The sequence below is a fragment of the Apteryx rowi genome, unplaced genomic scaffold (genome assembly GCF_003343035.1).
Source record: "Apteryx rowi isolate R43461 unplaced genomic scaffold, aptRow1 scaffold_216, whole genome shotgun sequence".
Taxonomy (NCBI): domain Eukaryota; kingdom Metazoa; phylum Chordata; class Aves; order Apterygiformes; family Apterygidae; genus Apteryx; species Apteryx rowi.
Genome location: NW_020448486.1, coordinates 446,159 through 465,967, shown reverse-complemented (window position 1 = coordinate 465,967; position 19,809 = coordinate 446,159). Strand labels below are relative to the sequence as shown.

The 19,809-nt window shown below is 40.9% G+C and overlaps 1 protein-coding gene across 4 annotated transcripts in view; it reads right to left on the bottom strand.

The window, feature by feature from the left end:
* The window catches only part of MAPRE2 (microtubule associated protein RP/EB family member 2), a 94,455-nt gene that overhangs the window by 40,411 nt on the left and 34,235 nt on the right, over nt 1-19,809 (bottom strand). The gene's annotated exons all lie outside the window — the stretch shown is intronic.

The window sequence follows — 19,809 nt, the reverse complement described above, 5'->3', positions numbered from 1 at the left end:
ACTGGTCATTTTAGTAGTCCTCCTTGAACACAGCTGAACAGAATTCAACTCGTTGTTCAGATAACCCTTCACCAAGACCTTGGATAACAGCACTTGGTGCCAAGAATTTTCATAGCCACATCGTTTCACAGAATCACAAAATGGCTGAGTTTGGAAGGGATCTTTAAAGATCATCTAGACCACCTAGTCCAACCCCTGCCTGCTCAAGCAGGGTCAGTTAGAGCAGGTTGCCCAGGACCATGTCTAGACAGCTTTTGAATATCTCCAGGCAAGGAAAATCCACAACCTCTCTGGGCAACTTCTTCTAGTGCTGAGTCACYCTCACAGTGGAGAAGTTTTTCCACATGTTCAGATGGAACTGCCAGTGTTTATTTTAGTTTGTGCCCGTTGCTTCTTGTCCTGTCACTGGGCACCACTCAAAAGAGTCTGGCCCCATCCTCTTGACACCCTTCCTTCAGGTATTTATTTATACACATTGATAAGATCCCCCCGGAGCCTTCTTTTCTACAGGCTGAACGGTCCCAGCTCTCTCAGCCTTTCCTCATAAGAGAGATGCTCCAGTCCCTTAATCCTCTTAGCAGCCCCACGCTGGACTTGCTCCAGTAGCTCCRTGTCTCTCTTGTACTGGGGAGCCCAGCACTGGACACAGTACTCCAGATGTGGCCTCACCAGGGCCGAGTAGAGAGGAAGGATCACCTTCAAGATTTCAATCTTTTTTGTCTTAAATACATTTTCCTAGTTAACCAAGGTCCTTTTCAGCAAGTACTTATAATTGATAGCAGCATTTATCATCAGTACCCAAATGCATACACCTGAGATGTATACTACTGATTTTTATTCTATTTCTATTATGCTACGCTAGCCACATCTTTCTGTTTGGAGACACTGCTAAGATGAGCATATTCAAGTTTATATCATCAGCAGTTTCAAAGAGCTCAACCAAGATGAATCATGAAAACAGTAAACAACAATGTTCCCAAGATTAATCCTTCAGGAAGTCCACAAGTAAAAATCAGAAGTATAGCATCTTTCAGAAATGACCAAATAATCAACAAGTTGTAATGTTATTCTTGAAAGGAAATGGTTTGGTTGGGACTTCACGCTTTTGTCTCTAGTGACACCTTGTAGATAACACCATTTGCTCCCTGCAGCTCCAGGCCTGCTGTATCAGCCCTGGACTGATCTCTCAATAAAGGAGAGCAGGATCTCATCTGGGGAATCTGAGGCTTGCTTGGATTATTCTCTTTGAGGATTTACAGAGACACAACTGTTTGAAGCTTCATAAGCAATTCTGTAGAGAACATAATAACTGCAAGTTACCTCAATTCATTTTTAGATATGCTGGAGCAACTGGGCAAAAAAAAAAAAAAAAAAAAAAAGAGGCATGAAATGACTCAACAACATCTAAGTGTATAAATACATACAGCAGGGAAGATGATCAAAACACAAGATAAAGTTCATAATGTAGGTCACTTTTTAAAAGCAAATTTCACAGACACAGGAGATAATTTAAATTGTCCCCATCTACTGACGTGAAGAACCAAAACACAAAATTCTCAAGTTTGCTCTGGGTACTGGAAGGACCCTGACTATCAGAGCATGATTTTGAGGGGCCGACTTACTTCTACTGGCCTCTCCTTTTTCTGGTAAGACAATTTGTTCAGAAGCAGACTGCCTCTCTACCCATGTCTGTATGGGCACATCCTAGTACAGCAGAAGAAATCAGACTATCCTTAGCCTGTGAAGTTCTTCCAACTATGAGCTTCCTGCAGGCTCCCAGACAACACAACTAATTGTACGAACACTGCACTGTATTCACTCTAACAGTTAGCAAAGGTTGCTCTCTTGGTACACATTAAGCTCTTGGACTGAACTGAGTGCAGGATTTAGAAATAGGGAGTGCCCTTTTACTCTTAAAACCACATTATTATGACTAATTAGGAAAGCTTAGCTTCCAGCACTAGGATTGAAGACAGACTGAACAGATAAATAGCACCTTTGTTACTGATGGTATCTTAAGTTTAAAACTTAATTTCTATCATGTTTACTTTAGTATTTTTAGCTTTTTTAAAGATAAAGAAACTAGTAGAAAGATACTAACATTTTCACTATTAAACTAACAGATTAAACATTGTTTATAAAAACAAAGTAACAGTTTAATAGTGAATGTAATACCCATTTAAGATTCACAACAGTAAGTTTAATATTAAACCAACAGTTCAATATGGAAAAGTCCACTCATTCTAAAGAAGACAAAATATTTGGACGATAACATTTGAAATAAAGCTACTCTGTTTCGGAATTGCCATTAGTTTGTCCAAATTTTAATTGGCCTCCTTAGGCCAAGCAAAACACTCAACAACCATCAGCTACCAGCAATGAAAGCAGCAAGTCTACCCTGTTAAAAAGATTAAGAAAATCTACATGCAGGAAGGAAGCATCACTCTCCTCCCAAAGCAACTGTAAAGAGAGATATGGGTCTTTCAGTAAGTGAGAGAAGGGCAAACAAGCTCTTTGCAGCACTGTATGGGACTGAGAACTATACATCAGAAAACGGTGAGAGAACGAACAATCTGAGGTTTAAAATAACACCCTGAAGCACATCTGTGGTGTTATTTACACTGTGTCTGCAAACAAAAGGAATTATTATGATCTGTGGGTCAAGCAAAAGTTTTGGATACTTGTTGCAGCCAACAGCTTCACATTCATACACATATGTTCAGTTGAGCATGTAACAAGACAATTTTAAACAAACTTCTGCAAAATCAGTATTTATTTTGGTAGAAATCAATGAAATGACACAACCCTTTATTTACAGTGATTTGTTAACACGTCTGAATCATCCGTGGTCTCTTCACTTGAAAGAGTTTACAATACCTTAAGTTCTTTTGTCCCCCACCCTTCTATGGTTACATTTTCAATAAACACAGTTAGGAAAGATTTCCTTTACTCTAACTGTGTTCTAATTTGGTGCTCAGATACACACGTATCCTGTTCACCACACAGGCAGACCTTGAAAAAAAACAAACAACCAGAGAGAAGAGCCGAGGTATTCTGCAACAGGCTTGAATTCCTGAGCTTGAAACCCACAGCTGGGGCCAGCTTGTTCTACATGACTCAGTTCCCTGCATGGCAAACTACTTCTAAAAACCTGATCCGGATTCAAAGCATGTATTAACAAACATCTCTAATGCGAGGCAAGGGAAGAGCTGAACAGGTGGAGACCTGTACGCTCTGTGAATGGCCAAGTAGCTAACAACTTGTTTGTATGTCTTAATATACTACTCATTCCTATCTTCCCAATACATTATTTACATTTTCAACTTGTTATGCCTCCTCTTGTTTAGACTGAAGGCTCTCAAGCATAAGGATGTCATGAGGCTTATACAAGCCTGAAGAACAGCATCCACCTCACTGTGATGTTTAAGTTTCCATCTTCCACACAGGTATCTAGTGACTCTGTAGCAACCACAAGTAGCTTCAAGACAGAAAATCGCATCCCCCACTTCAGAGCACGCAGGTGGGGATTTAAAGCCTCTAGCAATGCACGGTTACAGTACTGCCTAGTCACGGAAGATTCTCCTTTATTTTACTTGCAAGAAACTGAAATTAAATCCACAATAAATATGAACAAGCCGTAATAGAGTCTTTACATGTTAGTTCAGGCCATTTCAGAAAATGCTTTTACCCATGTACAACTAGGCACCACAGACATGAGTTCATAGGATTAGTTAGGTGCCAAAACTCAAGTCCATGCTTAAGTAGCTTCCCAAATCAAAATCGTACCAGCTCAGCATGTCCAAAGGTCAACAGTACACCCAAAGGAGCATTAATTTTTTAAGCCAATACATTCAGTACAGAGTCTCCTGCTATTAGGCATTTTTCCACTGCTCTTCCTACAGATAACTGCCACTTTACAAGGTGTTATCCAGCCATGTTTAAGGATGGTTTTGCAAGGGACATATTTACTTTGTTTTTTGAGGAGAGGGGAGAAAAACAGTTGTTGACAGCAGAAGCTGTCTTATGCCAAAGCAGTCATAATGGCAAGACTGGAAGGATTACAGCAATGAATCTATCTCCAGTGTAATTACCCATTACATGCGCAGTCGTCTCTGAACCTATAAGGCTTTCTTGTATTGCAGAATTAGGCAAGGTATGATACTAAGTTTTTAAACACAGRGGATGTCTGTGTGACACTACAAAGGAGAGCCTTCTTGAAGCTGTCCCCTGGTAGTAGCAGGATAGATATTCTGAGTAAAACAAAAGCTCTCACAACAAAAATTGCTGAAGCGGAAGATATGACAGAAAGGCAAAGATGTAGCTGAGAGAGACTGCCCTAGCTTCTGCTGGAAAGGGTTTCTCAGATGAAAGCTACTGCAAAGCAAAAATCCCTGGGAGAAGGAACCTGTGAGCCTCGGTGGCCACAGCCCTACAGAAGGAGATTTCATCCTTTAAAATAATTCTGAAGTGGTAGTTGATTCGCAGCTGGACCTTGCCTACTATTTTTACATTCATTACATACAGCCTTATCCATAGCCATTAAGAGTCCACTTACTCTTGGAGTTATCTTTGCTGAAGGGAGTCCTGAGGATGGAAGAATAATACAAAAAATACAGTACATTCTGTCAACGTGTCGTTCTAACCCTACTTTTGGAGCTGTGCTGTGCTCCTGCAGCAACTGCAATTGCAAAAATCAGTTGCCTCAAGGCAGAGTACTGTAACTGAAGTAATTTTTGTCGCAAGCACTATAAAATGCTCCATTCTAGTCAGAAACCTCAAACAGTTAAAGATGAATCACAATGAGATATTGCCATGGAAGAAAGGAGAAAATAATACTCTGGTTATAATACTGGGAGAAATTCACACCTTTTAAAATGCCGAATGTCAAATCTCTTGTGCACTGTACCCCTGTTACTAATAATGTTGAAATGTTAAAAATCCTTTATCACTGATGTATCTCATTCACTTCTAAATGCCATTTTAGCTTCACAACATGGATCTGACTTGAAGACCTAAAACTGTGAAGCATGCTACAGAGCCTAGACAAGGCTGCATCAATCCACGTACATTCTGATTGCTTGCCTGCTGCAGCACGACCACCTAGCACACTGAACAGCGTACTTCCTATTGTTCTCATTGCAGCTCGCCGCTAAAGGCAAGCGAGGTTAGAGCACCAAGAGATTTACTGTGATTGGATTAGTGCATTTTTTCCAGTTTTGTTCTTTTAAATTATAGACTGCCTGCCAATGCTGGGATAGTCTGACCTACAGAAATGTTTATGATGGATATCAAGGCCTGGTTTATACCCTAATCTGAATAACTCTTACACAAAGTGGTGGTAATTGTGTTTTGTGGTACATACAGCTTTAGAAGACAAAGAAAAACTAAAACAAAATCAAAAAACCCACCCATATTATCTCTGAGGCAGAAAAATATTGTTTCTTTTCCAGACATTCACTTCCTTCTGAAAAACACAACCAAAAGTATTCAAACAATATACGCATTCTGAGCCAAAAATTCTAAGATGGCCCAATAACTAGCACTGCCTTACACTGTCTACTGCCTACTTTTTGCAAAATATTTTGCTTGAAGTTTATTCACTAAACAGTTGTGAAATTAGGGTAATTCACATTCAGTGAATCACTTGAATTTTATGTTTTTGATCTGCCAGTCATATTTGCACAGTATAAGTGACAATTTTTCATTCTTGGACTACCTTCCAATTCCTTCATTCCTGCTGCCACTGACAGCGTAGAGCAATGAAATACATTGCCCGTATCAAGTCTCCATGGCAACACTAATAAATTTTATGCAGGACTCCCCTTTGCCTGCAAAAGTACAGTGCAGTATTAGCACTTAACTACACACTATCCTAATTTTAGCTGGAATTACATGCATAGCCTGAAAGGCTCTTCCTGTCAATTTCTATGAGTAAATGAATATTTTGTCCAGAATGTATTTTTTAGTTAAGATAGAGACTCCAGAAAGGCAGACTTCAGTAGCCTCCACGAAACAGAAGTGATTCACAGTCTTTGGCTGACATCACTCTACAAAGGTATATTCACTAGAACTGGTTACAAACGAACCACAGCAATGCACAGCACTCCAGGCTAGGCCTTAGAAAAACTATGATCTGACAAAAAAATTAGCAATACTCAGTGCTGCATAGACAGGCACTGTTATTGTAGGGAAAGCATGCATGACTATGAATATAAAATGAATGTTATTACAAATTATGAAGGCATTTATTAATGAAGAACCACAGAAACCTATGAATGAGCTGAAAGAGAGGAACATGAGTGTGGCAATGCTAAAAAATAACCTGCTTCAAAAATAACCTGCTTTTACTTGCAATCATTACCTCCCCCCACCAAAGCCTTCACCTCTAAGATCTTAGGAAGTAAGGAAGATGTACAACTGGTAACATTTTCATAACAGACATTAGAAAATAGTCCATCTTTCATAAGGGACACTGGGATTGTGAAAAATGCTGATTCAGAGAAAACTAGTTCTCAGACTTATATAAATGGGAGAGAGGAGGTTCTGCAATCATTTTGTAACTAGAAAATCCTGAAAGAGCTGACAGATAAGCAAACAATCTTCCATGAAACAAATCTCAATTCACAGACAAACATGGGAGTTTTGATTCTCTTTGTATTAATTTTTAACTCTTATTGAAAATAACAGATTGCTAGGCATGAATACAGAACACAATATAGCTAAAGGACTAAGAGGTTAAAAACACGACAAAGTAAGGTAACAGCAGTGCTGAGTACAACCATTACGGTGGAGAAAGGATGCCTAGGGAAGCAGCACATTTTAGCAAGCCTCCAACTCCTGGCCTGGGTTCTGCAAATAACAGATGAACCTTTTATCTTTTTGCTCCCACTAGATGATGGATGAGTAGTTACGTTTTCACATGGTAGATCTCCAAGGGCTTTAACAAATTCAGATTTGCTGCAGAGCGAAGACAGCAGCTGAGGAGAGCTCATCCTTAACCCACTGCCCGCCTCGAGCACAGCGCATCCACTCCCAGACAAAATGCTGCAGATACACCCAAGCAGTCCCCCGCATTTACACCACAGAAACATCTGCCCCTGAGTAGGATGGGATAAGAATAATCAGAATCCCTGATTAAGAAAAAAACCCACAACTCTTGGAAGCAGCTTACAAGCACCTAGATTATTAGGCCCCTCAGGCCCTATTTTTAGCAATGCCAAGTGCAGGCTACGCTCCAACCTTGCGGCAACTCCGACAGGGCAGGAGGTCCGCTGCTTTCCTTGAGGTTCACGCTTGAGCTTGTTTCCACCTTTTAAGTCCAGAAAATGGTGTGGGCAGGCTTGGGAGTTTCAACAGGGACAAGATCCAGCCAGTCAGTAAGATGAAGTCACCAAATTAATTTAGTTTTGACCTATCTGGGGTTTTTCCCTCCCCCCTCCGTTTCCCCCGACATGTATACATAGGGAAGTGAAAGGCTAAAGTAACACGCCAATTTACTCCAAGCATAACGTAATGTCAAATGAGATTTTGTAATACTATACAGTCCTCCTCACAGGGGGCCGAAGTGGTCTCCGAGCGCCTCGCATACTCGCTAAGAGCCAAGTATGCACAGCTCCGCAAAGTTGTGACTCAGCAGGAGAAGGGAATGGGACAGCCAGACTGCAGAAGAGTCTGGGAAGAAGGGAAAATGGGAGGATTACACAAAGGGAAATGCAATGATTTCTTCCTCAGTTTCCTCACAGSAGACTGCAGTACACTTAATAAAGCCTGTTTATTCAAGGCATGTGAAGTTTCACCAGGGAGCACTCTAGACAGCGTCTCATGAGAACAGTCTTGCTCTAGCTAGAGATGGACTACAATAAATTTCTGCCCTCAAATTCTGTAATGCAATCGTGCTACAGAGAACGAGGACCCTGTCATGGATCTTCCTCTCCTAAGTTATGAACAAGCATAGATGCATCCAGGTTTCACGCATCACAACATTTCTTCAACCCTTAATAATGCATCTTGCTGCAGGGAAGAGGGCCAGCCAGCCAGCCAGGCGCTTTCAAGCCTGCAGTGTTACGTTTGGGAAAGAACAAGAAATGGCACTGCTCCTGACTGTGCAATCAGCACAGCCATCCCAGGAGTCATGGGCACAGCCAGCGTGGGCAGAGCGGTGCAGCAGCCAGTCCTGCCGGGCACACGGCCAGCCTCGCTCCGATCCTTGGGCAAGCAACCATGGCAGAAAGGTGACAACACTGAGCAGGAGTATAAGTAAAGACAACATTTATTTTAAGCCACTTTTACCCTGCAGTTGTAAACAAGCGTGTGACAGCAAATGAAGCAACATGCAATCATGCTGGTTGCTTTCACTGATGCAGCACTCCTTGAAACACTACTTTTTTTTGTTGCATAAAAACTTAAGCTCTAGCATGGCTGTCCTGGGTTCCCATTTCTACTGCAGCTCTGCTGACATTTGGGGTTCAAAGGGCAACTGACAGGCAAAACTCAGCTTTCTGCTGGGTGTGCAAGGCACTCGCTGGGCAAGTTTCTAGGACCCATGCTACAGAAGACAGCCACAAGCTGAACTGTGGGTAGATGTCCCTGCCAGGTCTACCTCCGCAGACCACTATGCCAACACGCTAAACGCCTTTTACTAGCTTCTGTGTTCACCCTCTCTCTCTTTTTTTTCCCTTCCACCATCCCTGATGAAATCTAGATTAAAAATAAGTCTCTGTGTTTCGACACAGCAGTGTCGAAACACAGAGACTTATTTAGCTAGCAGTGTCCCCCAGGGGTCAGTACTGGGTCCAATCTTGTTCAACTTCTTCATCAGTGACCTGGATGAAGGGACAGAGTGCACCCTCAGCAAGTTTGCTGACGATACAAAACTGGGAGGAGTGGCTGATACACCAGAGGGCTGTGCTGCCATTCAGAGAGACTTGGACAGGCTGGAGAGGTGGGCTGAGAGGAACCTCATGAAGTTCAACAAAGGCAAGTGCAGAGTCCTGCACCTAGGGAGGAATAACCCCATGCACCAGTACAGGTTGGGGGTTGACCTGCTGGAAAGCAGCTCTGCGGAGAAGGACCTGGGAGTGCTGGTGGACACCAAGTTAACCATGAGGCAGCAATGTGCCCTTGTGGCCAAGAAGGCCAATGGTATCCTGGGGTGCATCAGGAAGAGTGTTGCCAGCAGGTTGAGGGAGGTGATTCTCCCCCTCTACTCAGCCCTGGTGAGGCCACATCTGGAGTACTGTGTCCAGTGCTGGGCTCCCCAGTACAAGAGAGACATGGAGCTACTGGAGCAAGTCCAGCGTGGGGCTGCTAAGAGGATTAAGGGACTGGAGCATCTCTCTTATGAGGAAAGGCTGAGAGAGCTGGGACCGTTCAGCCTGTAGAAAAGAAGGCTCCGGGGGGATCTTATCAATGTGTATAAATAAATACCTGAAGGAAGGGTGTCAAGAGGATGGGGCCAGACTCTTTTGAGTGGTGCCCAGTGACAGGACAAGAAGCAACGGGCACAAACTAAAATAAACACTGGCAGTTCCATCTGAACATGTGGAAAAACTTCTCCACTGTGAGRGTGACTCAGCACTAGAAGAAGTTGCCCAGAGAGGTTGTGGATTTTCCTTGCCTGGAGATATTCAAAAGCTGTCTAGACATGGTCCTGGGCAACCTGCTCTAACTGACCCTGCTTGAGCAGGGGGGTTGGACTAGATGATCTCCAGAGGTCCCTTCCARCCTCAACCATTCTGTGATTCTGTGACATCGCTGGGTTTGTTGAAATAGGCCCAAATAAATACCTCTGTCTTTGGCTCACACAAGCTCCCTACAGATCATTATTAATATTATGAAGATTTCCAGTGTTAGTATTCCAGCCTTGACACTTAATTTTGCTTTTGAACACCAAAGTAAGTTCACCACCTCCTTCATTTTCATGAGTTAATACTGTAACAGTCAAGGAGACACTCTGAAATTATTCTGGTACTCAAGATATCACTAGTCAATGACCTGCACTTAAGAATTAATCTTACTAAGGACTATCTAGAATATGAGAGATTCCAATTGCTTGGAATAGCAATTCCAAGTGCAATTGCTTACCTGCTAAATTAATTTTAGAGAGACTAAAACTAGTATTCACTAATCCTTCACAGAGTAAATTGCCCTCTATGAATGTTAGCTCAACCATCTGTGATTTCTGTAATGTATTATTCTTGCTGTGTGCCAGTAACCACAAACTTATTTTACCATTGTTGCACTACCAATGCAATTGTTGAGACTACCAGTATCAAGCAAACCTTCCTCAAAACCATGTTGGTCTTTGAAGGTCCGTGCAGTATTTTAATTTTTTTTTAAGTTTTTAAGTTTTAAAAATCTCCTTCCTATTTAAAGAGGGAAATCTCCAAAGCTTTGTTTTCTCAAATAATGTTTTTTAGATGGTGCTTACTGCTTTCATGCAATTGCAATTGTAAGAACAGACTTAGTGACAGTTACAACAGTCTTTATCTCAGAGCCCTGGTAAAGCCCTGCACCTTAAGCTAAGAGAAGCATGGATGTCCTGTTTAATAGGATTTGGCCTCCTTTCATGGAATATCTTGAGGTCAATTCCTAAAGTATATTGCTTCCAGCTGGCAAACAGTGACATTAGCAAGTTCAACTCCCACAGTAAACACAAGGGAAAAAAAAAAAGGTTTATGGCATGAGTTACCTACAAACTACGTATAACTGCAGTTAGAATGCAATAACCTATGCTATAATGTGAATATTTAGTTTTTTCCAGCCCTCACAATGGTGGTGTAGGTCATGTAAGAAGACAGTTTCACACCACTCCCTGTAAAAGTAGGTCAAGCTAAGCACACATCTGATACAGTTTAAGAGCTGTGCCTATAGCCAAGTTTTCTGCAGATTAAACCTATCAATAATGTTAATATTTTCCTCAGGAAAAAGATATATACAATTTATTAAAAGCTGAGAGTGTGATTCATCAGCTTTTAACTTCAAAACATAATCCTTAATTGCAAGGTACATAATCAATTTACTACATAGCACAACTGTTCTTCTGCTCTTCTGTATAACTGTGAACCTTCATTCCTGGTACTATACTGCACAAGAAGCTCCCAGTGATGCACAGAATGCAATATTAAGTAATTAACACACTGAAGCAGCAGCAAAAATATAACATTGGCAAGACTGAAGTAGGCAAACAGTTCAACCTGATGCATGTCTACAGACTGTATCTGAATTTTTTTTAATCCAAAACTGAGACTGCATATACACATTTTTCTTTTCCATTTGAAACTCTGATCACAGGATGATCTCATCCTGGTGACAGTACTAAATTATTTGCCATATGACTTTCCTTTCAGTTTTGAAGTATCCCACTTGATGATTCCATTTTGTGTGCTGTGTTTGGAACTCAAGGAGTGTTTACACTTATTTGAGTTACAGAATAGGATCATAAAGTAATTTAGGTAAGCAGGAAACTCCAGAGGTCATCTGGTCCAACCTCCTGCTGAAAGCCGAGCCAACAGAGAAGGCTGCTGATGGTCTCATCTAGCTGAGTTCTGAGTATCTCCAGGGACAGAGATTCCACAGCTTCTCTGGGCAGCATCTTCCGTTTTGACCATCCCCACTGTGGAAACACTTTTCCTAATATCTGATTGGAATTTCCACTGTTGCAGCTGGTGTCTGTTGCCTCTCCCTGTGCACCTCTGAGGAACATCTGGCTCCGTCTTCTCGCCACCCTCACACCAGGCAGTTAAAGACTGCAACGAGATTCCCCCTCCCCCCGAGCCTACTTTTTTCCGGGCTGAATAAATGTAGCTCAGGTGCTCCAGTCCCCTGACCCTTTTGGCGGCCCTCCACTGAATTCGCTCCAGTATGTCACAGTCTTTCTCAAACTGAAGAGGCCAAAAACGGATACAGTACTCCAGATACAACCTCAAAGTACCAAACAGAGGTGAATAATCACTTCCCTGGAGCTGCAGGCTACGCACTTGCAAATGCAACCCAGCGTGGGGTTTGCCTTCTTCACTTTGAGGGCACACTGCTGACTCATGTTCAACTTGTTCAACAGGACCACTAGGTCCATATTTTATAGTACTTCAGTAACAATTTGAGAGGTAGTGCTTAAGATGGTACTGGAAAGATAAACCTCACCCTATAAAAAATAGGACTGTTTAAGAGACTATATATATAAATTCCTTATGCCTCCCCGAGTTTGACAAGTGACACAAAAGGAATGTGTTGACTGAAAACAGTGTTTTCAGATCCTGATTCACAGTCTACATCTTAAATAACATTCTGAGGAAAAACACTTCAAAAATGTTAATGTGGGCAAAGAGTGATATGGACCCCAGATAATGTTTCAATAAAATATAATTAATCCTATTCTGCATAACAAAGTTTTCAGCAGAGCAGCTGTTTACATGTGAATATTGTCCTTTTAGAAAATGTACCATTTCACTGCCTCCATGTTCTCAGCACTCTTACATATGTTAGTCTTTCTGTATATGAAAGTTCCCAAGGGACTTCCATATCACTGGATTATATACTCCACTCCCATACAAACTATTACACATAGATTCTGTACTTATTTTAGTAAGCCATGATTTGTGTAACACTGAATGCAGGAATAAAGCAAATTCATATTCTACTTTAAATATTTTAGTGCTTCCTATTCATGATATTACTAGACCAGCTCCACAGAGATTAACCTAAAAAAGTTAAGCATAACAACCATATAAAATTTGCCGAAAATGAATTTTCATTCCCCCCAAACTGTTTAATACATATTGCCAGCAAGCCCTTCTGAGAATCAACACTGCATTCCAGAGTGACAAGCAAGAATTTGCATTCAAGTGCATCTCTGAATAATTACAGCTGTTTGGGGTAGGGCATTTGTATAGTACTAAGAAACCCTGCTCTACGGGGAATGCTCACTTAAGTTACTCTTAAATGATAAAATTGAAGCCCAGTAAAATGACAGCTGTCCACAGCCTTTCTAATTACCTTTGAGGGTTCCAAATTGCCAAGAAACATATTAAAAATAAAACCTCTGGAACTCTGTCGAAAAATACATACAACCATATGAAAAAAACAGGAACATACACCATTGCTTTACCCTCTTTCATTACAGCAAAATGAGCTATTTCTTATTCTAGCTGTTAACTGCCATACTGGTGAAAAAGTGCCCATTCTGCACGAAGCAGAAGTCCCAAACAAATTCCAAAATGAGAATTTTTCAGTTTACGATAGCTTTTTAAAATATGATTCTAGATCACTCCATGTTTCTGTTTAAATTCATATGAGCTCAGTCCAATGCTCTCCAATGCTTCTTGTTCTTGTCCCTCCACCCATGCAGGATCCCAATTCATAGGCTTCATTTTCTCTCATCTCACCCATATTTCAAATCCTTTCCCGCCCCCAGTCAACAGGCATAAGTGATGCAAGATGGACATAAGCGAGGCCAGAATATCAAGACCACAATCTGCATGGGATATTCCTCTCCAGGCAGAACGATTTGGCACAGTTGTAGGATTTCCTATGGAAGCTACATCCTTATATCTTTACTCACTGATTAATGTTTACATTTCCTGTTTGGACAGTGTAGTAAAAAACAGATTCAATACAAAAGTACAATTCAATAAGCATAGAGCTTTATGTGAAATGAAAAATCTTTTGCAAGTGGTTAAGCCAAGACATAATGGGTATGTTTTCAGTATATAGAGCCTTCTCTATCAAATATTTAGTACTTTAGTATACCACCAGAAAACTAGAAAAACTTCTGTCAAAATATTACAGGCGGATTTTCATTTTGCATTATATATGTGTTAGCATGAACACAACAGAACTGTTTTAAAAATAAAAAAGCCATCACTTAAAAAAGTTAAACGGGCGTTCAGTAAACTTTTACAGACAATATTCCCCTTCCATCTAATCATAATGAAACAATATGAAGTTGACACTTCATTGGCAACTCAGGCAGTGGAGATCTGAGCATGGCAAGACTCAAACAGCTATTCAGGGTTAAGCTAACGCAATCCATGCACAGAAGGACCATGGATGTTTTTCCTTTACGTTTTGTGCTTCTGAAAACAGCGGCAAGTGATCACTACCCCTAACCGGAGATCAGGATTCAGCAAGCGCATAGCATGCAAGTATTCTTATGCTGTCTCCAGTGCAGTGCTATTCTCACTGCTGTCACCACTGTTATTCCAAGCTAGGGCCTTCATGCCATCCCGTTCAGTGGTTTGTGTGATTGAGAACAGATGTGGTGAGACCACTCATTTTCAATTATCAAACAAAGGCTGAAAGTTGCATCGCCAAAATGAAAAGCTGGCATATGCTTTATCTGCTTCCTTACCAAGCCTTTGCTATAATTATCTTTGGTCATGAAGAAGGCAAAAAGGCTGTCAAATTAAACTAACCTCTCCCGCCCCCATCCACAGTCCCAAAACCAAAGCTTCTGAAGATATTTTTAAAGTGTCACTCGTTCAAATGCAAAGGCCTCAAATACAAACCTACTACACTTGTTTTCTTCTACTGCCTCCCAAAAGCAATTTTATACCTCGAAAGGTTACTCCAAGGATTCCAGCTGTGGTGTAGTCTAGCCTACCTGAAATGAGGTAGTTTGGTCTCATTTTCACTAGCTGTCTAAGCAGCAAAGGAAAAAACAAAAGAAATAGCTTTAATCAGGCTATCTTGGTCCGCAGCCCCACTTCCAAACTAACTTCCTTCATACAAGTTCCATTACGCAGCATTTTTCTGTACCTGCCTTCCAGGGATTGAAGAAACTAGACTGAAGCCAAAATGTTTACTTCTGAAAAAGACAGAATCAAGTTCACTTCTGTCATATCCTAAACTTATCCTTTTTTGGTAGCATGCAGGAAATACACTGGTGCTGCTATGCAGTGCAGCAAGGTAGTTAAAAAAAAAACACCCACAAACCAAAATCCAAACTCCCACCTACAGGATGTTTCAGAAACCCATAGAGGCTGGGTGCAACTCTGATCTACTGATCTACTCTGACCTCTTTGGTGAGAGCGCCTGGGTACAAGCTGAAAAGATGGTGGTATCTGAAAGTCAGGTTCACTTCCTTACATCAACTGGGTCACCTGCGAGGCACCTTCTGTTTTCCCTGCCCTATCCAGCCCCCGATAAAGTTACCTTTCCCTCTTAGTCCCTGACTTTTTTTTTGGGGGGGGGGGTAGTGGTGACAATACCTCCAACACCAAATACTGTGCACGTTTTCTTTGAGGAGAATCTAAATCTGGATCAAAAGACGTAGCCCACTAATGCAGACACAGAACATTTAGGCTTCAAACTGCCAATGTGGTATTGAACAGCCACGGTCATCCTCATAACCATCTGAAATATTCACTTGCATTCACATGTGATCCTCAGTTATCTATAAACAGTTTCACACTGTACTCTGAGCTTCTTTATGATAGCTGGACCTGTCCAGCACAAGGCACTCACCAAAACAGTTCTCCCTAGGCAGAGAACTCCCTAATCAGAAAACAAGATTAAAGAAAAGCAGCAGCAGCAGCAGAGACAGCAAGCCAGCTTTATGAAAGTGAAAGAAGAGAAAATAGAAGGTACCGAAGCTGGCAGGAAATAGGGGAAGATTTCTGCATGATAACCACTTACACTGGCTGGTAGCTGCTTGCTGTAAGTCATCAGGATGGTTTCCTCTCAGATAGCCAGCAACTATGATGTTGCATTCCAGATGCTTGAAAGACAAGGGGGTTATCACAAATGCCACTTTTAGAAAAGCTCAAGCCAAATTTATAGGGTGTGATTTCTACAAACATTTAGTATTGCCTTTCTCCTCCTTCCACTGAAATCTAGAGTAAAATTCCCATAACCTGCAATAGGAGCAGTTAGGCCAACAGCCAGCGTGTCTGGAAATGGTGTTTAATTTACTAATATATTCAGTAGCATTTGCTTTGACTAGCATTTACCATTTTAGAGGATGGTCATGCCTGTCAGTTTTATGAAACGGGAAAACAACGCACTGCATTTATTCAATATCTTTTCACCTGTCTCATCACGAAAAGTTTGGCCCTTAATCTATTAATTTTAATCAACATACAGAATGGCCTTATTGATTTCAATGGAATTACCTACTTACTATAATCAACGGAACTTAATTTTGGAGTAAGATATGCCTTCTGTCCAAATGAAAGTAAAGCAATAAATATGTCTTTGTACCTTGAGTAAAGTTTTACAGCTCTATGTGTATGGAAGAAACAGGCTTGCTACAGACTAAAGTAGGAGCAGTCCTGCGCAACATTTTCCACGAAGCATGCACTCTACAGTGTGAAGCACGCTGGTGCCCTATGGCTCCTTGGGAGCTAGGAAGGCAAGGACCAAACCAGATTTTTATATAACAGAAATCTAGACTTTCAGTGTGGAAGCTATCAACTCATACTGCAGCAAAATGCAGTCAGATATACTTTGTAATACACCACAGCTTATTTCAGTAGTGGATGAGGAAATCACCACTTCCGTTCAACTTTCATTATTATGCACAGCACAATCACACATCAGCAGCTTAAACAACGGCTTCTAAAAGGAAGACGGCACTTAGAAAAAAATATTTTAACAGATACCATTAGAAACTATATACTGTGGATACAAAAGGGTATTTTTAGGTTTTTTTTTTCTTTAATAAATTGAATACATAAGGCCAAAGCCTAGTAACTGGAAAAAATAACTAACCCCTCCCCCCCCAAAAAAACCTCTCCTGGAAGTTCTGGGCATAAAACTAAACATAGCTAGTTTGCAAAGGACCAGTTAAAACCAATTTTCTAGCAGCATGCAGATAAAGCAAAAGTTAGGGGTCATATCCTGCAAAAGAGGGTACAGTAGTTCTTCCCTTTTAGGAGTGAGTATTTTAGGCTAGGTATGCCATTCAAAAGCTGAAATATTCAGTCTTTTTGTATAGCTAGCTTTAGAAAAAGAAAGATGAGCTGATCAACCACACAAAACGCCTAGACTGACAAAAAAGCACTGCCGACATGCCCTGTTTACAAAATTCTCCACACAGCTGTTGATTCAGTTTTTGATTGAATTATTTCAGTCTTCTTTGAACATATAAGTATAATTGCGATGCTGTTCCCAGAAACGAGCCCAAATCTTTTCTGGGCCAACAAAATGACACCTCAGTTCCAACCAAACTTCAAAGCTAGTCTGATCTGAAGTGTCTGCAGCTGACACGCTTGAGTACTTCCTTTGGAAAACAAACAGCATTTTACCAGAGAAATATAGATTTACTACAGTTATTTACTGTCAAAGGTAACATCTCCCTGTGACTAAATTTTATGCTAGAGTGCCTGGTTTCCATTTACCAGTTAAGTGAGGCTGGATGAGAAACTTAAACCCTGGGCCTGTATGTCCCAGTCTGCAAAATATAATACGTCCTTTGGAAGCCTCGTCAAAACTATTTTGGCTTTGTATACAGAGCACATGGTTGGGACTTGTGTGGTATAGGTTCAATTCCCTGCTGTGTCCTCAACTCGGTGGATAACTTCAGGCAATTCCTTTCATGTCAGCTTCCAAATCTGTAAAATGGTATAAACTTTACTCCTTTTTTAATCTGCTTCAAGCATTAGATACCAAGTCTTTGAAAGGTGCTGGTTATTTAAAAATAGTAAAGCTTTCTATTTAGATCTGAGAAGAGCTAAATTGGTAAATATAGTTTATTCTGACCAGCAATTATTCTGCCTAAAAAATATTTACGAAACAGAGTATGTTAAATCAGAATGAGAAAGCATTCTGGATAGTACAGGAGAGAAATTCAGTATTTTCCTTTCACTTCTTCACATACAGTAGGCAAAGTTTAATTTAAGAGCAAAGCTGCAGTATGTTAAAGCGTATGGTGAGCAGAGTACGTACAGAAGTATGTACTGTACAACTGTGTCATAAGGTGAAGTTGCATAGGCTGCTCTGTAAGCCTGCCTCAAAGCCAGCATGGCACCAGCAGTGCAGCATGACAGTAGGCACAGTAGCGTCCATCTGACTGAATGTATTAATCTATTATATGTAGTGATCTTCAGCTTCAACTCATCCTTAGCAAAGCCCAAACGAATCTAGTTATTAAAGGTTTGTATGAAAGTTAAAAGGACATTCTCTTCTAGTATCAAGGAGAAGTTTCGCCAGTTTTCACGTGTTTTCTTTAAGGTTCCCTTTCTGTTATGGTTGAAAAATCACTTCATAAAGCACTTAGAGCTACAGATGAAAACAAGTCAAGTATCATTCTCCCCACTGGGGAAAGGGGGAACTGACAGAGTTGGGTGACATGATTCTGCAGATTTCTGTAAGCCTTCACAGGGAAAAGAGAACCTAAATCTGATTACCCAAATGAGTTTTTTATTCATACATTAAAGCTTTATTTCTTAGATACATTTAATTGGATTATTCATTTACTACCCTAAAATAACATGCAACATTAGCATGAGTAGTTCTGCATTCCATCATATTCCCATAGATAGACAATGCCCTGTGACACTGTAAGAAGTACTCATCTGGATGAAAGACTATGCAGATGCAGAGCAACTTCATGTTTTCTGGAAAACTGATATAATTATTTCTGTCATTGCATGCTTAACACAGCAGTCGGGCAAAAAGTCTCTTCTAGATATAGTGCAGTATATGATGGGCAGAAGGTCAAGAAAACTGACTTGTTGACGGGTGCAGAAACTACATGTAAACGTGAGGCAAAAGCATAAGGGAGAATCCAACTCAACAAAGGTTTTCATAACCCTTCTGAAAGAAAGCAGTAAAAAAGTGGTCAGTAGCACCCTAAGATGCATGTTAGGGTAACTGCAGATAGATGCATGGTAATTCATTTCAAATCAACTTCCTATTTCTACTTAGCTGCGCGATAGAAATATRGCTTTCCTTGAAAACAGAATCTTTTCCTGCTCAGCAGAAATTTAGATCTAGGAAGTGAGAGCTCCAATTTTTCTGCAAGTAGGATTTGGTCTTTGCAAAAGCTTAGAAAAAAGAAATAAGAAATTTGGTATTGCTACTTTGTGCTAAATATGTGCACTGGGTCTTCATTAAAGAAAGTAGCAATAGATTCAGAGAGGGGGGCAGACTAAATTTTGTGGTGTTCAAACAAACCACACACTAAGATGTCACAAGCATTTCACAATCACATGTACGGTCACAATCATATGATCAGCAATAAGATTCACTATTAAGGCTATTAATGGTCAGCTATGCCAGTAGCAGCTATGTTATCCCTCAGCAGAAGTAAAAATATTGTGATTTTCTTTAGACAAACAAGCTAAGTCATCCCCATTTGTTTTGGCCTAATGGAGCATACAACTTGCCATTTCATCCAGATAATCTGAAAACAGCATCATTTCCTGCTGCTTGAAAAATCAGCTTTAAGGGGCGTGTTCTCTGCAGAAGCATCGCTGGCTGTCATCGAAGCAGCATTTAAAATAACTGTATATTAGCAGGAGAGGAGCTATGACTGGCCATATTATCACCCTTGGAGCCGCCAGCGGGGAGCGCACAGAACCAGTTGCGCCCTGAGCCGCCCTTATCAAACAACGCCAACAATTTTAACGGGCTTATCTGCCCCAGCACATTGTCAGATACGTTAATGCAGAAAAAAGAAAAAAAAAAAGGAGAAGAAAAAACAAAAAAGCCCCACTGCCAGAAGGAGGTGCCGAACGATTAATCAGAAACCGCTCGCAGCCGTGACAAAGGACATACCGCACCATCCTCCCAAAATGTGGATAAACAGAGCGGGGAGGGGGCAGAGAGAGGCCCGGGGCGCCGGAGCGGGGGCCTGGCGGGGTTGGGGGG